Source organism: Varanus komodoensis, unplaced genomic scaffold (assembly GCF_004798865.1).
Source record: "Varanus komodoensis strain SLA01 unplaced genomic scaffold, ASM479886v1 scaffold7_3, whole genome shotgun sequence".
NCBI lineage: Eukaryota > Metazoa > Chordata > Lepidosauria > Squamata > Varanidae > Varanus > Varanus komodoensis.
This window is the reverse complement of record NW_025336480.1, coordinates 17,771,039-17,790,218: the sequence shown is the minus strand read 5'-3', so window position 1 is coordinate 17,790,218 and position 19,180 is coordinate 17,771,039. Positions and strand designations below refer to the sequence as shown.

The 19,180-nt window shown below is 42.6% G+C and overlaps 1 protein-coding gene and 1 long non-coding RNA gene across 6 annotated transcripts in view; one reads left to right on the top strand and one right to left on the bottom strand.

Annotated features, from left to right (window-relative positions):
• Positions 1-2,728, bottom strand: part of LOC123035821 — a 30,086-nt gene extending 27,358 nt beyond the window's left edge. Inside the window, exon 1 of one of the 2 annotated variants that reach the window (XR_006417040.1) lies at positions 2,695-2,728. This is a non-coding gene — a long non-coding RNA (uncharacterized LOC123035821). Of the gene's footprint in view, positions 1-308; positions 335-2,694 lie in introns of those variants that run through there. The other variant, XR_006417039.1, reaches the window with a different exon arrangement.
• Positions 2,729-2,836: 108 nt separating this feature from the next.
• TNIP1 (TNFAIP3 interacting protein 1) overlaps positions 2,837-19,180 on the top strand; it is a 64,192-nt gene continuing 47,848 nt past the window's right edge. Inside the window, exon 1 of one of the 4 annotated variants that reach the window (XM_044454439.1) lies at positions 2,837-2,955. The gene's annotated coding sequence lies outside the window, so the exon portion shown is untranslated. Of the gene's footprint in view, positions 2,956-3,040; positions 3,182-6,774; positions 7,105-19,180 lie in introns of those variants that run through there. The other 3 variants (XM_044454440.1, XM_044454437.1, XM_044454441.1) reach the window with 3 other exon arrangements.

Here is a 19,180-nt window from a genome sequence, read left to right as displayed (position 1 = left end):
CTAGCAGATTATTATTATTATTATTATTATTATTATTATTATTATTAATATTATAACATTTCTATGCCACCCCTTGCCGAAACCTCGGGGCGGCTTACAACATGATAAAATACATTGAAATACAATAGTACATAATAAATTACCATTAAATATAACAATACAAAAAATACATTGATTTACAAATACAAAATTAAAATTATCAGTATAAAATAAAAATATAGGAGGAGAAAGAGAAGGAAGAAGAAGTTGCCCAGGCCAGATCATATGTTTTAACAATTGAAATGATGTTTAAATAAAAAGGTCTTTACCTGGCGCTGAAAAACCAGTAACGACGGTGCCAGGCGGACCTCTTTGGGGAGTGAATTCCATAGGTTGGGCGCCACCGCAGAGAAAGCCCTCCTCCGGGTACTTACTCTCCTAATTTCTTTCATGGAGGGTTCCCGGAGAAGGGACTCTCCCGCAGATCTCAAAGGGCGGTCGGGCATATACGGACGAAAAGGATCTAAGTATGCTGAACCCTGAGAAGAGCAGACTGAGGAAGAAATTAGAACTTCATGTACTTAACAGGTTGTCAAACAGAAGAGGGCTGCTAATGTTTTGTATCCACCAAGACTGTAGGATACTAAACAGTGGATTAATGTTAATAGGAAGGCAGATTTTGGCTAAAAGCAGGAAAAAATTAAAGAACAGAGCAGACCAGATTTGTAGGGAAATGGTGGGTTCTCTGTCCCTGGAGGTATTCAAGCAAAGACTGCTCAGCCATCCGTCAGGGATAATCTAAAGGGGCTTCCTGCACTGGGCAGGAGATTGGGCTCAATGGTCTAAATGGCCCCTTCCAACTCTATGGCTCCCCTGATACTTGCTTTTTCTTTCTCCCAGCAATGAACCCAAGGTGACTTACATAAACATCAAGTGCTGATTTGTTAACTATTGTTTACAATCTGCTGCACCTTCCTCAGGGTTGCCCTTTTGCATGCGGATATAGCATTCTTTCCAAATCCTTGAAAGCACAATATGGTGCATTTGGGGAAATGAGCTAAATCCCCCAGATGTCTGCTATTACGCAAGCTGCATGGAGAAAGGAGTGCAGTTGTGTGTGACTAGGGGAAATTAAGTGGTATTTCCTGTAACATCTCCAAAGAGGCACTGGCAGGGAAACACAAGCCTTTTCTGTTCCTTAGGGAAAAGGGTTCCGAACAGCTGTTGGTTATTAAGATCTGGCAGCAGTTCCAATGGATGAGGTGGACTCCTTTTCCTGCTATTCTTGACAGTCACCAAGTTAGCTTGATTAACTGTATCATTTAGTTGTGTATTTTCCTGCTATACAATGCAAAGAACTTTTCTACATGAAGCTGTTAATGCACTGTATCCAGTTTCATCATCAAATTGAGAATGGAACACCACAGAAGGAGTATCAGCTTTTCTAATCTTTCACCATATAACTGCTAGATGGCACTGCAACAACAGAATAGTACAAATAACCAAGTGAAAAAATGATTTTGTTGCTTCTACAATTAATGCTGCATTTCCTCTGCTCTTAAAAAAAAAAAGTGAGACACAACACCCAGAAACTGCTGGGTCATGAGGTTTTCTAACCCATGAACCATAAACAACCTTGATTAGGGAATAAGTGCATTCTATGTGCCTCATGTAGAAAAGTCCTAATACTGAATATTTGGTGAAACAGTTTGAAGAAACAAGACTAGCGCATTTTTCATCAATGGCTCACTATGACTTTTATGACTTCTTTTCTTCCCTCATTCTCCGATTCCTTCCAGATGATTTTACTACCAACCTTCCCTATTCTCAAAGGTTCCTTGTTTTGCTGTCTTCCATCTGAAACCATCCAATGTTTTCTAGGCTTGTTTTCTTTAAACAGAAAACTCATCAGGGGAGGGAGGGAGTGGAATAGCAGCACAATGGTCTTTGACTGGTAGCACTGTTTAGAAGCACTTTCTTTCTTTCTCTAATTAACAGCTGCATGGTGCTCAGGTGACCAGATGCCAGGCAGCAGTGGGCAGGGCTCCTACCTTTACCAGGCTGCAGAAAAAGGGGGCATTTTAAAATGCACCTTTTCTTGCCTGTGACATAAGAAGCAGCTACCCAAATTCTCTCTTCTGCACATTTCTTAAAGCAGAGGTGGGAACTTGTAGTCCTCAATGTATTCTGGCCTACTACTTCCATCTGCCCCAGCTGGTACAGCCAGTGGCGTGGGATCATGTGAGCTGTAGACCAAGGCATCTGAAAGGCTAAAACTTGCCCCAAAGTCCACTTGTTCCCTATTACAGTAAATTACCTAGAGTGAATTCCCCACCTTCCTTTGCTGGTATGTGCATCTAGGCAGATTCTTTTAAAAAGAGGATGAACAGAAAGACTTAGCTCTTCCCATCTGAGTTACATTACCTAATTGAGACATTACGATACTCAGTCATTGTTGCACTGCAACTTGGCTAGCCATTACACAATAGAATAAATTTACAGCATTCCCTAGCTTGGTGCCTTCCAGCTGTTTTGGATCACAACTGGCAACATTCCTGACATTGGCCACGTGAGCAGAGCCTCATGGGAGTTAAAACATCTGGAGCGCACCAGACTGGGGAAGGCTGGCCTAGACAGTTAACTGCAGAAACGATCTTCTCTCTTACTAGCAAAGCAACCACAGATGCCAGCCCACACGGGCTTCCCCTCGCTTACCCAGCTCCCTTCTTTCAGCCGCGTAGCTTCCAAGCTTATCGCAGAGTTTTCAAGAGGTTCTTCTGCGCTAAAAGGGGAAGTTTGCCGATTAGCTGTTCGGCCTGTCAATCACTCTCCGGGGGAAATTCCAGAGTGGGCGGTTCTGAGTCACGCTTCCTCCTCTGGGCAGCCCAGCCGGAGAGGAAGTAGAAGAGATGTCAGCGGTGCAAAACGCAGTAGACCCGGGAGCCGACCGGAGACCCGTCCCTAGATCACTCGCAGGTAGGACCAGCTCATACGCCTCCCACCCTTTCTCCCGTGCAGCAGTGGAGTCCCTGTCCCAGCGAGCTCTGCCTGGGAGGACGAAGGGATGCGTGCGCCAGTGCTTGGGAAACCGTAGCGACCAGGCTAAACTTGGAGGGTGATGACAAGGGGAGATAGAAGGGGTGGCTCCTCTTTCTGTGGAACCCTGGCGTTCTGGAAGTGAGGGCACCATCTTCAAAGCAAGGTCAGCGAAACTGAGGCTGCATTCTTCTGACCCGACGAGTGATTGCGTTGCTCCTGAAGGTGGCAGAGGCAGGCACGATCTAACTTGGACCTAGAACGACAGAGTGTCTTGTGGCACTCTGAGGGTAACATGTTTATTCTGCCCTTGTATTCTGGGATAAGCTTTCGTGAACTGTAGCCCACTTCGTATAGTCGTCTGTGAAGGCTGCTTATAGAATAGATTTGGTGCACTGCATGACCCCTTTTCCTTTCCTTTCTTTTTTGCAACACACTGACACAGCTCCCTTCTGTAAATTGTATTTTGGACCCGTTGCTTCAGTGTGTGGTAACTGATACCCTCTCTGTTGCATTGTATCATAGTTGTCTTGTTACAACAGCATCTGCTGTAAGTTTGCAACCACTGCAACAGGTTGTGTACTTTTGAATACCAGTACAACTAATAAAAAGTGCTACTCTCTGATAAATGTGCATGATATCTTAACCTGCATGCATTTATGCACATTCCACCCTCCTCCAAAGGAGCTGAGTATAGCATATAAATAGATATACCATTTTCTGCTTACATAATGATTATCGGGTTGTTATTATGTGGTGTTAAGTCTCCTCCAACTTATGGTAACCCTGTGAGTGAATGTCTTCCAGACTGCACTGTCCTTGATAATTCTGTTCTGTTCTTCTAAACTCAAGGCTGTGGCTTCTTTTATGAAATTGATTCATCTCATAGCTGATCTTCCTTCTCTTCTGCCTTCAACTTTCCCTAGCATGATTGTCTTCTTTAGTGAGTCTTGCCTTCCCATGATGTGCCCAAAGTACAACAGGTTCAGTTTCCTCATTTTACCTTCCAGGGAAAATTCTGGCTTGACTTGATCTAGGACCAACTTTTTTGTCTTTCTGTCAATCCAGGGTATTTGCAAAGCTCTTGAGAAATAATGACTGTGCATTATTATTGCATTGCATTTATGTGCCACCTTTTTTTTCCTCTTGTGAGGAACCCAAGGTGGCTTACAGAGCTCCATTTTTTCCTCACTACAACAACCCTGTGAGGTAGGTTAGGCTGAGAGTGACTGGCCCAAAGTTACCCAGTGAAATTCATGGCTGAATGGGCTGAACCTGGCTGAACCTGCATCTCTCAGGTCTTCAGTCCAATACCATACTACACTGACTCACTTACAATTTTGCCTTGGTATAAGCCCAACGCACTTTCCCTTAAGGCATCTTAGTATTTCAGATCATTTGCTTTTTCTTCAGGTAGTTTTTTCTTATCAGAAAAAGGGAATGCAAATATTTCCCCTCTTTTTACACTTGAGGAAAATGAAGCTGAGGGTAAGTGGTTCTGATACGCACCGGGTGGTGGCCTAAGGCTGCAGTATTATGCACAGTTTGGGGGGAATATGTTGCAGTGCACTGTTCTAACCAGGTTCACCTGCATGATTTGGACTTCAATATCACCAGCCCTAGCCAGTGCAGTCAGTAATGAAGAATGTTGGGAGTTGTAGTCCAGAATGTCTGGAGGTTACCAGGATGGGGAAAGCTGCTCCAGTCAGATTTATTTCTGGGTTAAAATGCATGATAGTAGACTGGGAGATTATATTAACATTCAGACTTGCTACAGTGTCACCTGCAAATACTTCATGGGCAATTTGAAAGAAAGGAAAAGGAAAGGTATATTGGATCTTTCTTTGATAAACATTAACTCAACTTCTTGAAAATGTAAACTCACTGGTCACATCATTGTAAATTTATAGTCAAGGAAGAAGTAAAGCATGACATAATTTTGCTGTTTTGATCTGACTGGAAGGGTGACTTCAGCCTGGGTGGAATTAAGCTGAAAAGCAGTGTGTCTCACACACACACATGATACCTTCTTGTTCTGTGACCAAGTTTCAGATGAAGCACCTGCTAGTTCTTGAATTTCATAGTGGCTTTCATATTATTGACCATTATCCTCCTGACTCAACTCTGAGTCGGGACACCATTTCATACTGGCTTGGCTCTTACCTGTGGGGTCAGTTCCAGAGAATAATGTTGAGTGGCCATGCTTCAGCCCCCTAGTGGTTGAACCTGGTGAGTGCCATAGGGTGGTGTTCTTCTGCAGGGTCCTTTAACAACTGTATGAACTGGTTGGGAGTGAGTATTTGGAGTTCTGCAGCAGTATGCTGATGTGTTTCTCTGAAACACTTGAACCCAGAGGAGCCGTGCATTTTAAATCAATGCCTGAATGCAGTTAAGGGCTGGGTTGGAACTAATGAGCTGAAATTGACTCTCTGGCAAGCAGTTTCTCGGTCTAGGAATGGGAGCATTTGCTTGCTTTGTACAGGGTTGCTCTCCCTCTGAAAGATGTATATGTAGTTTGGAGATGCTCCTGGATCCTTTTTTGTCACTGGAGCCTCAAGTGATGTCAGTGGTCCAGCATACAACTTCAGCTGTTGTGCCAACTAATCTATTCCTAGATATATATAATTTAGCTGTGTGAAATATATTTTTATTTTATTAGATTTATATCCCACATTTTTTCTTACAAAGAACTCAAAGCATCTTACATCATTCTCCTTCTCTTGCTCTCAGTCTTATACCCACAACAAGGACCCAGTGAGGTAGGTTGGGCTGTGAGTCTGTGACTGACTGAAAGTCACCTAGTTGGCTGCATGGCTGAGTAGGAACCCAGACTGCCTGAGTCCCAGACCTGCACTTTTAATTACTACACCACACTGGCTCTGTTGTAACTGGTAATATGCATGCATGACTAGAATACTGTCATGTGCTATATGTGGACCTGCTTTTGTGCCTGGTTCAGAAGCTCTAGCTGGTGCAGAACATATGTTCTGTAGACCTTATACCTGTGTTAACAGAACTGCCCTGGATGCCCATGATGTTTTGGACCTTGTTCAAGTTCATATGTACACATACAAAGCCCTAAGGAACTTGGGTTCCAAATACTTACCAGAACTGCCCCTGTATATATATGCAGATGGCCCTGAGATCTTCTGAGAAAGTCTTAGTGGTTGTTCCATGGTCAATAAAATGTTTCCAGGTAATATCACAAGAGTGGACTTGGTCATTAGTGGTGCCCATTCTCTGGAAAATTGTCTGAGAGACAGAAATTAACCAGGTTTCAATTGCCTATTGAAAACTTTTTTGGCCTGTAATGAACTATGACCAACTCTGTTTTATTGTTTTTGCTACTTTTTTTTATTTTGGTTTTATTGTTTGACATAGGTGGTTTTGTGTGAACTGCTTAAAGATTCAGTTATATTAAGTAGTGTACCTACATTATAAACAAATAAATGTATTAAATACATCCAAGGTGTTTCCACTTTTGCAGGTGGGAATTAGCTGAAGTGGTCATCCAACAAAGCAGCAGATACTTTCTGTGAGCATTCTTGTGTCTTTCCATCTTTCTGCCCATACAGTGGCATTGCAAATGAGTAGCTAATTGCAGTTTTATAGGCCATTAAAAATCTTACATGCTAATTGTGCATCAGTGGGAACTTGTGTGTATAAGCACTCCTACTGATGGTGGTTTTAGATTAACATGCAGTTTTGTACATACCTACTTAGAAGTGCATCCCACTAAGTTCAGTGGGACTTAGTCCCAGCTATAGGATTACATTTTAAATATACAATGGTTATTACTCACCCATTGTGCTATAGTTTTGTGAATTGCCCAACCCTTCTAAACACAAATGCTTTTGTGTTCCTGCGTTCTTTTCCGGGCAATGAAACGGTTACTTGAAGAGTTATTCTGGGAATGGAGTTGATGGAATTTTGACTCTGGGGTTATGTGCTGACGCTTTCCTGTAAGCAAGGCTGACATTATTTATAGTTTTCTTCTCTTGAATGGGATGATCCTGGAAGGGTTAGTTTTTTGGTATCTTGCTGATGGAGAGATCATGACTTTTCAAGCGATAGTTTTGTTTCATGAAGGTAAGACACAACCCTGGTAAAATATGGGCAGATGTAAATACAGGGCCAGAGAAAAGTTTTCTTTCTGTAGCTTTGTTAAAGGACCTTTTAAGACAATCAGTTTCTTAAACAATAAAAAATATGTAATTCTGGGATCTGAAATGTGGTGCCTGGTACTCATCCTGTCCTTCCTGATCTTAATTCATTTTTTAGCATTTTCTAAATTTGCTATTTTTTTAAATTGGGAAGCTGGCCTGCTAGGAGTAAAGTTCTGTCTTCCAGTGCCATTATTATTTGGATTCAAATAATAAAGTGTGTGTTTGCTTGTTCATTTTGGAGCCTAGACCTGATTCATGTGCTTAGGTATTGGGGCAAGTTAGTTTTCTTCAGGTCTTTGGCTTTGGGGAAATGTCTGTTCTGTGAGCAAGCAACTATTCTGTGAGGGTGCCCATGACACGCTCAGAATTTTGAATGATCCCCCCAAAAGTTGCTAACTCCTGATTTATTTGTTCACATGTTTCAAAGGATCTGTTAATTTTGCCTCTAAGAGGTGCTTCCGTTCCAGTTATATCACAATTTCCCAGCAATGAAAAGAAAAGGGAAATGCAATCATTTCCTCAGCTGGTAGGGTGATGGCAATTTGAAATCCTACCTAGAATTTCATGGGCATACTAAACCTGCAGACATAGGTCATTATGTTGTGTGAACTCAGTCAATGACAAGCCAAGCAATGGATTGTTGTTGAAACATGGGTTGTCTAACATGCTAATCCTGCACTAAGGTTTAGCTATTGGTTAAACCAGTGATCCCCGAAGTGGATGGTACTGCCACCCGGGAGACGATGGAAAGATCCAAGGGGGCAGTGAGGAAAATTAGGGAACAGGTGTTGTTAGGGGATTACAGATAATCCCCAGGTTACAAACATCCAGTTTACGAACAACTTGTACTTATGAACGCATTGACTGCCATAAACCCGATATGAATATCTCTAGGGAACTATGTGGCACATTTAGAAATGTGTCATCAGTGGCAGCCTAGTTCCCTAGAGATAGAGTATTCATGGCTTTTTGTTCTGCAGTGTTGAATTGAGCATACCCAAGCCAGTGTCTTTCAGGGTACATGTAAGGCACATAGTTCACCTTTGGTTTTTCTTCAGCATTTCCCCTTGTAACCAGGCCCTCAGCTGCTACAAGGCCATTTATGATAAGAAAAAGAAAATGGCTACACAAACCACCCTCGAGGCCTACTTCAATAGAGTGACTCCAGTGGCAACTCCCTCTCCCTGCTCTCCAGTAGCACAATCAAACCAAGGCTTTCCAGCACCAGGTCCATTTCCATCGTCGTCAGTTAATGTTAGTGTTACCTCAAGAATGTTTTACTTTTTTTTTGTTTTTTTTACAGTACTGTATGCCTGCACACATACATTCTCTCTCTCTCCAGCACCTGTAGCTACTTGATTATTACTGTATTATCATCATCATCATCACAATGCTTTATTGTGTTTAAGATGTTTTAGCAATGAACTGTTTCTTATGTGTGTTATATGCATAGAAAGGTAAAATACATACATACACTAAGACAAACATTTGGCTTACTCGTATGATCCAGCTTACAAAAAAATCAAATTAAGGGCATTTTCAGAACAGAACTTGTCTGTAACCTGGGGATGACTGCATAGATTACTACCACAAAAGAAACAAAGCAAACAAAAAGGCAAACATTTCTAAAATAGGATCACTAAGGAGCCTGCCTAGCCTCCCTGCAGCCCTGCAAACTACCATTCATTATGGTGCCCCCCTCTCAATGCCCTGGTGAGAGTGGAGACAAGGGATGGGGGGGGGGGGTGAAAAAGTCTGAGGACCCCTGACCTAAGGTATGAGAATCCCAGTTTCCCTAATACAAACAAAGAGGCATGGGGGTGCAAGGGTTGTCACCCAAGAGAAAGGGGGCAGCAGTCAGCAAAAGTTTGGGGACCACTGGGCTAAACTATGAAAAACCCAAAGTTCACAACCCAACCTATAGGAACTTGCAGCGCATTCCTATTTATTTATTTAAAACACGTCTATGCCGCCCCCATCGCAACAAAGCCTCGGGGCGGCTCACAAACCATAAATAAATAGAATACAATAAAACTATATAAATTAACAATATAAATTAATCCAGCCCTGCCCCAGGCCATGTCCGGTGGGTTCAGCCGGCGCCTGCCCGCATGCCCCGCCCCAATCCGGCATTGCTCTCACCAATTATTTTAAAATTTTATTTTAAAATTATTTAAATTAAAATTATTTTTTATTTTAAAATTAAAATAAGTTCTTTTTAGTGTCTGGATAATCAAACTTTCAGCTGATATCTGAAACCTATGGGTTCTTTTCATGAATTGTTTCTGGTTAACAACCCATACTGGAATTATAGTGCAGAGTTTTTATGTAACAACAATTCGTAATTCAATACCATCAGCCCTAACAAAACCTATACTCTGGGAGGTTGTTACATGTAAACCAGGCTACCATCTGCCACATCTCAGGAATTGCATAGCTGCATTTGGGTAACTCCAGAGTAGCTCAGGATTGTCACCTTTCCAACTTGGTCTGTGTCCCTGAGAAAAAACAGAATCTTGTGATTCTAATTGATGTATGAAAAAATGTTGATTACTTTACTTTTGTGACCTAAGTAACTTAGTGTTTTCTGAATGTTGATCAATTTTTAAATGAGGTTAATTAAGCTAGCAGCAAACTCTCAGGATCTATACTGATAACAGCTGGAATCAGTGACAGAATGTGTACAGTAGTATGGAATTAACACTGTGCTGGAGAGGGATCAGAATTCTGGGTAAATGGTAACACGTACAAGGGTACAAAGAGAAGTGTCAGTGTTAATACCACCTGGGTTCCTGTTTTTTGACCAAGTTGATCTGGCCTTGTGGTTTTACTGGCTGTGTCTGTTTCTCCTGCCACAAAAAAGGGAGCTTGCCTACCTGGCAGGCTCATTTCTGCCTCAACCAGTTTGCTAGGTGACTCTTTTCATGAAGTCCATTTACAAAATTAATTGGAATGACACTACCAAGCAGCTCCTTGCCCAGTGGGTGGAAGTACAGGTATCAGCTGAAAGTTTGATCATCCAGATACTGAACTGACAGGGATGAGCTGCAAGTTGAGTTACGTTGAGCATTTTAAAAAGCCTTCAGGGTTTCACCAGATGCCTGATCCAACCTTTTCTTTGCACAGTATCCAACCATTTGCCTGTGGGAAGCCCACAGATGGAGAATAATGTAGTATCTTCCCCTCCCCATGTGCGCTCCCCAGCAACTGGTACACGTAAGCATGCTGCTTCTAGTCCTGGAGGCACTATATAGCCAACATGATTAGTAGACATTGATACTACTCTCAAGGGTAGTAGAGGGGACATGGGGAATTACAGACCGGTTAGCCTTACTTTCATTGTAGGAAAGACAATGGAAAGGCTCATAATAGCAAGAGATCTAGTAACCCTAGAGAGGGAAGGGAGGTTGGCGGCCATGCAGCATGGCTTCCACAAAAACAGGTCCTGCCAGACAGACCTTGTGGAATTCTATGATAAGGTTTCGAGGTGGCTAGGCTGAGGGGATGCGGTGGATGTGGTTTACCTGGATTTCAGCAAGGCCTTGACAAAGTGCCACATGATATCCTGGTTATGAAATTGAGGAGCTTTGGGATAGACCAACACACTGTCCGATGGATTAGGGCATGATTGACTGACTGAAAGCAGAGGGTAACCATTAGTGGGGAATCATCAGGATGGCAGCCAGTGACAAGCGGGGTCCCCCAGGGCTCTGTCCTGGGGCCGATCCTGTTTAATCTTTTCATCAACAACATGGAAGAAGGGGTGAATGGTCTGCTGATCAAATTCACAGATGATACTAAAACTGGGGCAGGGGTCACAACTGAGGAGCAGGTACTCAGGATCCAGAAGGATCTGGACAGACTATTTAAGTGGACCAGGGACAACATGATGACATTCGATGTGGAAAAGTGCAAGGTCTTGCACGTGGGGCATAGGAATGGGTGTCACAACTACAGGTTAGAGGACAAGTGGTTGGAGAGCAGCACTTGTGAAAGGGGTCTCCAGGTACTGCTTGACTGCAGGCTAAACATGAGTTAGCAGTGTGACGTGGCGGTCAAGAGGGCGAACGCCACCCTTGGTTGCATAGCCAGAAGTGTGGCTTCTAGATTGAGAAAGGTATTACTACCACTCTATATGACTCTGATATACGATGGCAAAAGAAGAAGGGGACGGCAGAGAATGAGGTGGCTAGATGGAGTCACTGAAGTAGTCAGCGTGAGCTTAAGTGAACTCCGGGGAATGGTGGAGGACAGGAAGGCCTGGAGGAATGTTGTCTATGGGTTTGCGATGGGTCGGACATGACTTTGTGACTAACAACAGCAATATGACTCTGGTGCGCCCGCAACTGGAGTATTGTGTTCAGTTCTGGGCTCCACATTACAGAAAGGATATAGCCAGGTTAGAGTCAGTGCAGTGTGGGGCCACATGAATGGTGGCCGGATTGCAAGGAAAGCTTATGAGGCGAGACTGAGGAAACTGGGTCTTTTCAGACTGGAGAAGAGGAGAGTCTGAGGGGATATGTTGGCAACATACAGGTATGTGAGGGGATGTCACATGGAGATGGGTAGAGACCTGTTCTCCCCTGCAGAGGAAGGCAGGATGTGCTCCAACGGAGCAAAGCTCAGGGAGCCAAGGTCCCATTTGAATGCCAGGAAGTACTTCCTGACAGTTAGGACCCCGAGGGTATGGAATGGGCTTCCACGGGAGGTGGTTGAGGCCCCATCGGTGAGGGTGTTCAAGGATAGGCTAGACATGCACATGGTGGGCATGTTGTGAGTGGAGCTGGCTGGAGTCAGCGTCAGACTAGATGGCCTGGGTGGCCCCTTCTGGTTCACTCTGTTTCTATGTTTCTATTTAATCTCCATTTAAAACTGTTGAAGTTGGGGCCAGTGATTCAGTAGCTGAAGAAGTTCTTCCTTCTGTCTGTCCTGAACTTCCCATCATTCTGCTTCTCTAGATGACCTGAATTCTAGCATTATGAAAGAGGTCTGTCCATTTCTGCATTCCATGCATAATTTTATCCACCTCTGTCATATCTTTCTTTATTCACCTTTTTAAAGCTAAAGAACCCTAAGCATTACCATCTTTTGTCATAAAGGAGTTGCTCCACAGACACCTGATCATTTGCTTATCCTTTTCTTCACTTCCTCTAGATCTACAGTATCCTTTTTGAATTTCAGTGACCAGAATTGTGCACATTATTCCAAGTATGCTTGTGCCATAGATCAGTATATAAGGACATTATGGTATTGATAGTTCTGCGTTCTAAGACTTGCAGGCTCTGGCCACATTAGATGCTCTGAAGTACATGGAGTTTTTCACTGCTTATTACAGTGGTTTTCAACACTTCTGTAGGTAGGTGTGTGGGTTTTTAAATGTAAAGTCAGTGTGCTATTATATTTTTGCAGGTTGTACTAGGCAGTGCTAGTGGGAGGAAGGAAACACGTAACTAAGAGATTCAGCTGAGCCAGGTTTTTTACATACTGAAGAGTTTTCTTTGCCGTTATAAATCTGCCAAAAGGAGTACTGATTATTGTCCTGTGTCTTCTTCCTTGTCCCTTTTTAGCCTTGCTCTCTGCTGTACTTATTCCATACCCCTTTAACAAAGCATAATTGTTGAACGCCCTTTCTATGTGCAAGGATATGGTTGTCCAGAAAAAAAAGCAAAATCAGTAGGGCTTGCAACCATTCTTTTCAATTTGTTCTGTAAAATAAATCTGGGAGTCATGCTGGCTTATATAAAAGTAGAAAAATCTAGCATCCCAAAATCTGTTCTATTTTCCTCTGCTATGTGTATTCAGTCTGCAGTCTATGACAATTTGTCTCCTATTTAGTGCTGATGGTGGTTCCATATTTTCTTTCCCATATGTGAAGACCTTATGTTCTTATCTGTTGCTGGTAATAACTTACCAACATCTGAACCTTTTTCCTGAACTTCTGTGATCATTTTGCATTCCCATGGCAATGGAGGTCATAGTAGGCCTTTCTTTTTCCATTTGTGTGTGTGTGGCATTCAAATTCTTGGAATCATATTCTGGATTGGTCCAGTACAGGACATCTGTGGCACCCTAAAAGAGCCCTGTATAACTTGGTATGCCGTAGATGGGTTGAACTACAACTCTTGTCAACTACAGCCATAATACCATCTTGCTTGAGGCTGATGAGAATTGTAGCTTAATACATTTGGAGGGTCCCATTGGAGAAGGTTGAAGGGCCCCAGTTGGAGTGGGTTTCCTTTTTTTTGGCCAAGTTGATCTGACCTTGTGGGTTCACTGGCTGTGTCTGTTCCACCTGCCACAGAAAAAATAGGAGTTTGCCTATCTGATAGTTTCATTTCTCCCAGAATCAGTTTGCTATTTGAGGATGATGTTTTGCACATATGCTTCTTTTCTTGCAGTCCATTTACAAAATGAATTTGAATGTCATGGTCAAGCTATTCTTTTCCCACTTGGGGGAAGAGTAGGTATCAGCTGAGAGTTTGATCATCCAGTTACTGGAACACAGCATATTTCCTGGCAACAGTCCTTAAACCCTTTTCATATTTTTGGGCAATGTGTGTTAGAAAGACTCTTGTGATAGGTACTCCATTTTTCGGTAGGTTCTTGGGATGGTATTAATTATTCTAGCTTGCTTTTCATAAGAGCCTTGCTAGATCAGACCAAATGTCCATCTAGTCAAGCATTTTGTTCATATACTGGCCATCCACCTGCCCAGTCGGGCACGTGTACTTGAGCACCCTCCCTCTCATGTTGCTCAGCAACTAGTGTATGTAGGCTTATGTCCTCTGGTAACTGCAGTAGGACATAGTTCATAAAACTAGAAGACTTTGCTAGCTTTCTGCTCCATGAATTTGTCCCATCTTTTAAAGCTGAATGGTGGCTGTTAGTTTCTCTAGTAGCAGTGAATTCTGTAGTTTAACTGTGTGTTGCATGAAGGAATGTTTTGTTTTATCTGCTCTAAATCTCCCTCCAGTCAGTTTTATGGGATGACATAAGGTTCTAATGTTATATGAGAGGAAGAAAAATGTTTCGCCACTCCACCTATATTTTTGTTTACTTCTATCATGTCTCCACTCAGCTATCTTTTCTCTAACTTTAAATAGTCCCAGATGTTGTAACCTTTTCTCATAGGCTCCAGCCTCTTGATTGTTTTAGTTATTTTAGGCTTTGAGCTGTTGAATTACCTCTTCCAAATGGGATCCAAAGAAAAACTGAATCAAACAATGAATTTTTTGGATATAGTGACTGGTATTGTTTGTACACAGCTCTGCTGTGAATGTCTGGCTTACAGACTTTCAGACATTCTCAATGTAGTACCCTCCAGATGTTTGGACTACAATTCAACCAGCATAGCCTGTGATCCAGGACAATAGTCCATTATATCTGGAGGGCACCACATTGGCTGAGACTACCTTGTGTATTTATTTAATTAATTTGTTTATTCTAGTTATATATCTGTTAATGGAATTCAATTTCTAAGTGATTCACATGTAAAATATGCTTAAAATGTTTTTCTAATGGTTACTATTTGCAGACATTGTTAATTTATGCTGGGGGAAAGAAAATGTCCATAAACAACACCCAAACTATTACGTCTGAGCAAGGTTATAGCAAGTTTGATTGCTTAACATTTGCATGGTTGTTTTGATACCAGCTTTCTGTATTGGAGAGGTGATAGAGGTAGCAATTTCAGCAATTAAAATATTTTTAAAATTATTAAACAGATGTATGCCCCTCTCTGATAGTCTGAAGATTTTCAGGGCAATTTACACTGAAAATGATTCTCACAATAGTAAACCTGGCAAACACATTTTTAAAAACAGGATAATCATACTCAGGGTAAAAATGAATGCAACTCCAGAGTAAAATACCTGAAAGTAAAAAGCAGCCTCTAGCTCACTATCAGTAGACTTAATTGGCACATTATTCTTCACTGGCTGCTCTTTTAGCCGGAACTGAATGGCACTCACAGTCCTTTCACACAAAAAATCACTCCTGATTACTTCAGGCTTTCTTCATTGCAGTAGTATAATTCTGAGTGGGTAGCGGGGGAGTCACTTTTTCACTGATATTATTAAACATTGGGGAGTCAGAAATTCTTGTTCCTCTACTGCAGATCTTCCAGAAACCTAGCAGTAGATTCATACCTACCCTCTGCCGCCCACTGCCCATAGCACTTGAAAAACCTGAGCAAATCAAAAGGTGCAACCAAATCTAGGTGAGAAAGAGAGGAGCTTTTTAGTTGTGGTTCTTGGCAGACAGTTTGTAGGCAGAATCTGCTACAGATCACCCACAGATCTCCAAATGGATTGTGATCTTTCTGCCCACTCTTGCTTTCAGACATGGAACTGGAAACATCAGCAATCTGATCTGCTTCCAGAGGCTGGAGCAGGGGTTGACTCTTTCCAGCCATTCCTTCCCTCCTGGTTTTCCAGCTTTAAAGCAAATGATTCCTGTGCCTCCCTCTGCCCCCACCTCTACCTTCGATCTTTCTTGAGTTTTTTTACTTGTACTTTTCTGTCTAACACTTTGAACCAAGTTGCAGGCCTATTTGTGCTGGCAGTGCAGCCATTTCAGTAGGTGGAGTGGTGAAAAGGTGGGCTTTGCTGTAACTGTTGCTTCTTGTCTTGACTTTCACAAGTCTGCAGATGCTACTGTCTCATGACTTAGTGTGAGGGGGTGTTTCTTCATGACAAGGCCTTACTTTCCAAATAAACATCTCTTCATCTTTTCTTTTTTTATGGTTTAACTCTTGGTTCTAATAAAGGAATTGCTTAACTGTAGATATTGGAGTTTTTAAATATTTATTTATTTAGCTCATGGGCCAGCATGGTCATCTTTTGCTTTTCTGTATGACCCTCAAAGGGTTCCATTCAAAACAATTAGACAATAAAGATTTGGGACAGGGATGGGAACAAAGGGGCAAAAACAGACTCCCCGAGGGGGCCCATTTCTGTGTGCCTGCATCCCTTCATGTATAAAATGTGGGGGAGCGGAGAGTGGTTTCTGTGCTTTACATGAAAGGTGTATATGGGGAAGAGGAATGAAGCCCATTTTATCTCACTCTGTTACCGCACTGTTGCGGAGGTGTTGTGCCTCTTTTAGCTCAAGGGCTAAACTCAGTTTTAGAGAAGGATTTCAATCTTTTAGAAAGGGGGAGGCATGCAAACGCTGGGAAACCATCAATGACAGGCAGCCAGGTGAAACAGGTTGGGGCCAGGGGAAGGGGGGCATTGCTTTCTGGGTCCTGGTTTGGCCCCCAGGTGGGCCTAGCATTGTCCTCTATTGCTTTAAGCATTTCTCTCAGCTCACCTCACTTCTAGCGTTGGAGATGGAGTGAGAGAGAACTACTCGAGGCAAATGGGATGCAAAGGAGAGTTCCCCTCTTCCCTATGTACTTCTCTTTATATAAAGAACAGGCACATGTTCACCCACACACTTTACATGTGAATGGGGCAGGCACATGCTTAGTTCAGCTGCCTTCCCATGTATTCTTACCAACATGTCATGGCTTCTTTCCTTGGGATTTTATCACGTGGGGGCAGCTCTCGTGCTCATGGGGGTACATCAGAACCCATGGGTCTTAGGCACGGTTACTTTTTCACTAGGAAAAGTGAATCATGCAACTGTGTGTGTGTGTGTGTGTACCTTTTAACTGTTACAATTGTTATATATGGTGCTGCCTGTTGAAAATAGTCCAAAGTATCCTGTGAATTCAAAACATAGCTGTGGATTTCTAACTGGAACTGTGTGTTACTTACCTTTATCATCTTCTTTATCATTACTGCATCCATATCTCACTTTTTTCCCTCTTGCAAGGAACCTGAAGTTGTTCTTTCTAGTTTCCAAGGAGATTAGAATGAATGCTTTTTAACTAAAAGGTTTCATTATGTTGAAGCACCAAAGTGTCTTGCTGAACTCAGTAACAGAACAAGCAAGCAGAGTCAGAATACTGGCCATTGGGGGAAATAAGCTTAATGATAAGGGGTTGATTCCAAAGGGAATACCTGTCCTCCCTTCCAAACCAAAATGATCAGCCCACACCTTCAAGGTTGGTCCTCCAGCTTAAGAGTGAATTGCTTGGAGCATCTGATGCTTCCCAGCTGGTCAGTGTTTGTACCCTGATGCTGAATCCTGGGGTGATATTGGTAAGGCTGTGCTCTTCAACATTAACATGCTCACTAAAGTTTCCCACACTATTTGAAACTGATTCTTGGTGATTGGCTGGCTTACCTTTGGGCCCAGTGGCCTTGGCATTTCAGCTCTGCATTCTAATCCCCCCTCACCTGCATCAGAATCTGTTTCTACAACCAGTGTAGGGTCATTGCAGAAAGAAGCGGTCTAAGCCTTCTTCTAGTCCTCTTTCTCTTTGTTTTGACTCTGAAACAACATTGTAAGGTGTATTAGGCTGAGAGTCAGTGACTAGCCCATAATTACCTATTGAGGTTGCATGGGCTTCTGACCTTTTTCTGGCACTAATGCTGGTTTTTACCTCCAAGGCTCCTTGAGTAGGCGCTGCCCTACTCTGCATGTTCCCACCCAGACCATGAAATGGCTGGTGGTCCTTCTCCGAGTGCCCTTGCTGAGTGATGTGCTGCTGTGTTGGTGATAGGCGAGAGAGTGGTGTCCTAGTTGTGGAATGCCTTACCTAGTGAAGAGTTTTTAGTATGCACAGGCCTTTTTATATGTTTTAACTTTAAGCCATATTTACTTTCTACAGCAGCATATTTCCTGACATTGGATTTGTTCATTGTTATGAGCCCCCTTAGAATTTTATTACATGAGGTAATAAATACTTTAAATGAATCTTGGTACCTTGTTGTGGGGCATGTGTTTTAAGGACACAATCCTAAGCCCACTCCATGGGAATTAATGCCATTGAATTCAGTGGGACTTGCCTTGGAGCAGATACACATAGACTTGTGGTGTAATTCTCCGTAATTTTAGTGGGAGAGCATTAAGCACATGCTGAGCACTGCCACTGAAGTTCAAAACGTAATCTCAGTGTTAAGTAGCTACAAGGATTGGTTGATTGATTTTAGATTAATCAGTCAACAGAATTTAAAAATCAAGTGGATGACTTTAATACACATATCAAAACCAAAGATGGCAGAGATACCCCCACAGAAGAGGCATCCCATCTTCCCTGTCACAAGCCTGAATTGTAACATAATTGAACATTTATTTGGTGGAAAAATCTACAGAACAGCACTGTACCTGCCTAGATTTTGCCCAGAGTTTCTTCATCCAGCAGTATGGCACTTCAAGTATCTGAGAAGCATCAGTTTGTCTATCACAACTGACTTGGATGTGTGTTCTAAGGTTTAAATGTTGAACCCTCTAATGCTGCCTTCTTCAGCCTAGCACACTCCATATGATTATGACTGCAGGCAAGCAGGGGTGATGGTTAGGGATGGTGGGAGTTGCAGTCCAGAAACATCTGGAGGGTAAAAGGCTTGTGAAGTCTGCTCTACTGATAGACGGAGCACTTCTTAACAAAATGGACATTAGTATCTCATTGTTGGTAGCATATAAGCATTCTCCCAGAACAATCCTGCATAAGAATAGCGTAAGAACATAAGTGCAATGCTGGGTCAGACCATCTAGTTGAGCATTCTGCTCATGCAGTGGCCAAATGGCTGCCTGTGAAGAAGCCACAAGTTGGAGATGAGAATATTCTCTTGCTTGTGTATTCCGGCAACTGATGCTTATAGGCCTACAGCCTCTGATACTAGAAATAATATATAATCATTGTGGCTAGTCCAAATCTTCCACCAATTAGTTTCAGGAGTTAATCCCTATTTCCAGTATTATGAGAAAGCTGGAGAGCCAGTGTGGTATAGTGGTTAAGAATGTGGAACTGGGACTCAGGCGGTCCGGGTTTGAGTCCCCACTCGGCCTCTGGGTGACTTTGGGCCAGTCACAGACTCTCAGCCCAACCTACCTCACAGGGTTGTTGTGGGAATAAGATGGAGGAGGAGAATGATATAAGCTGCCTT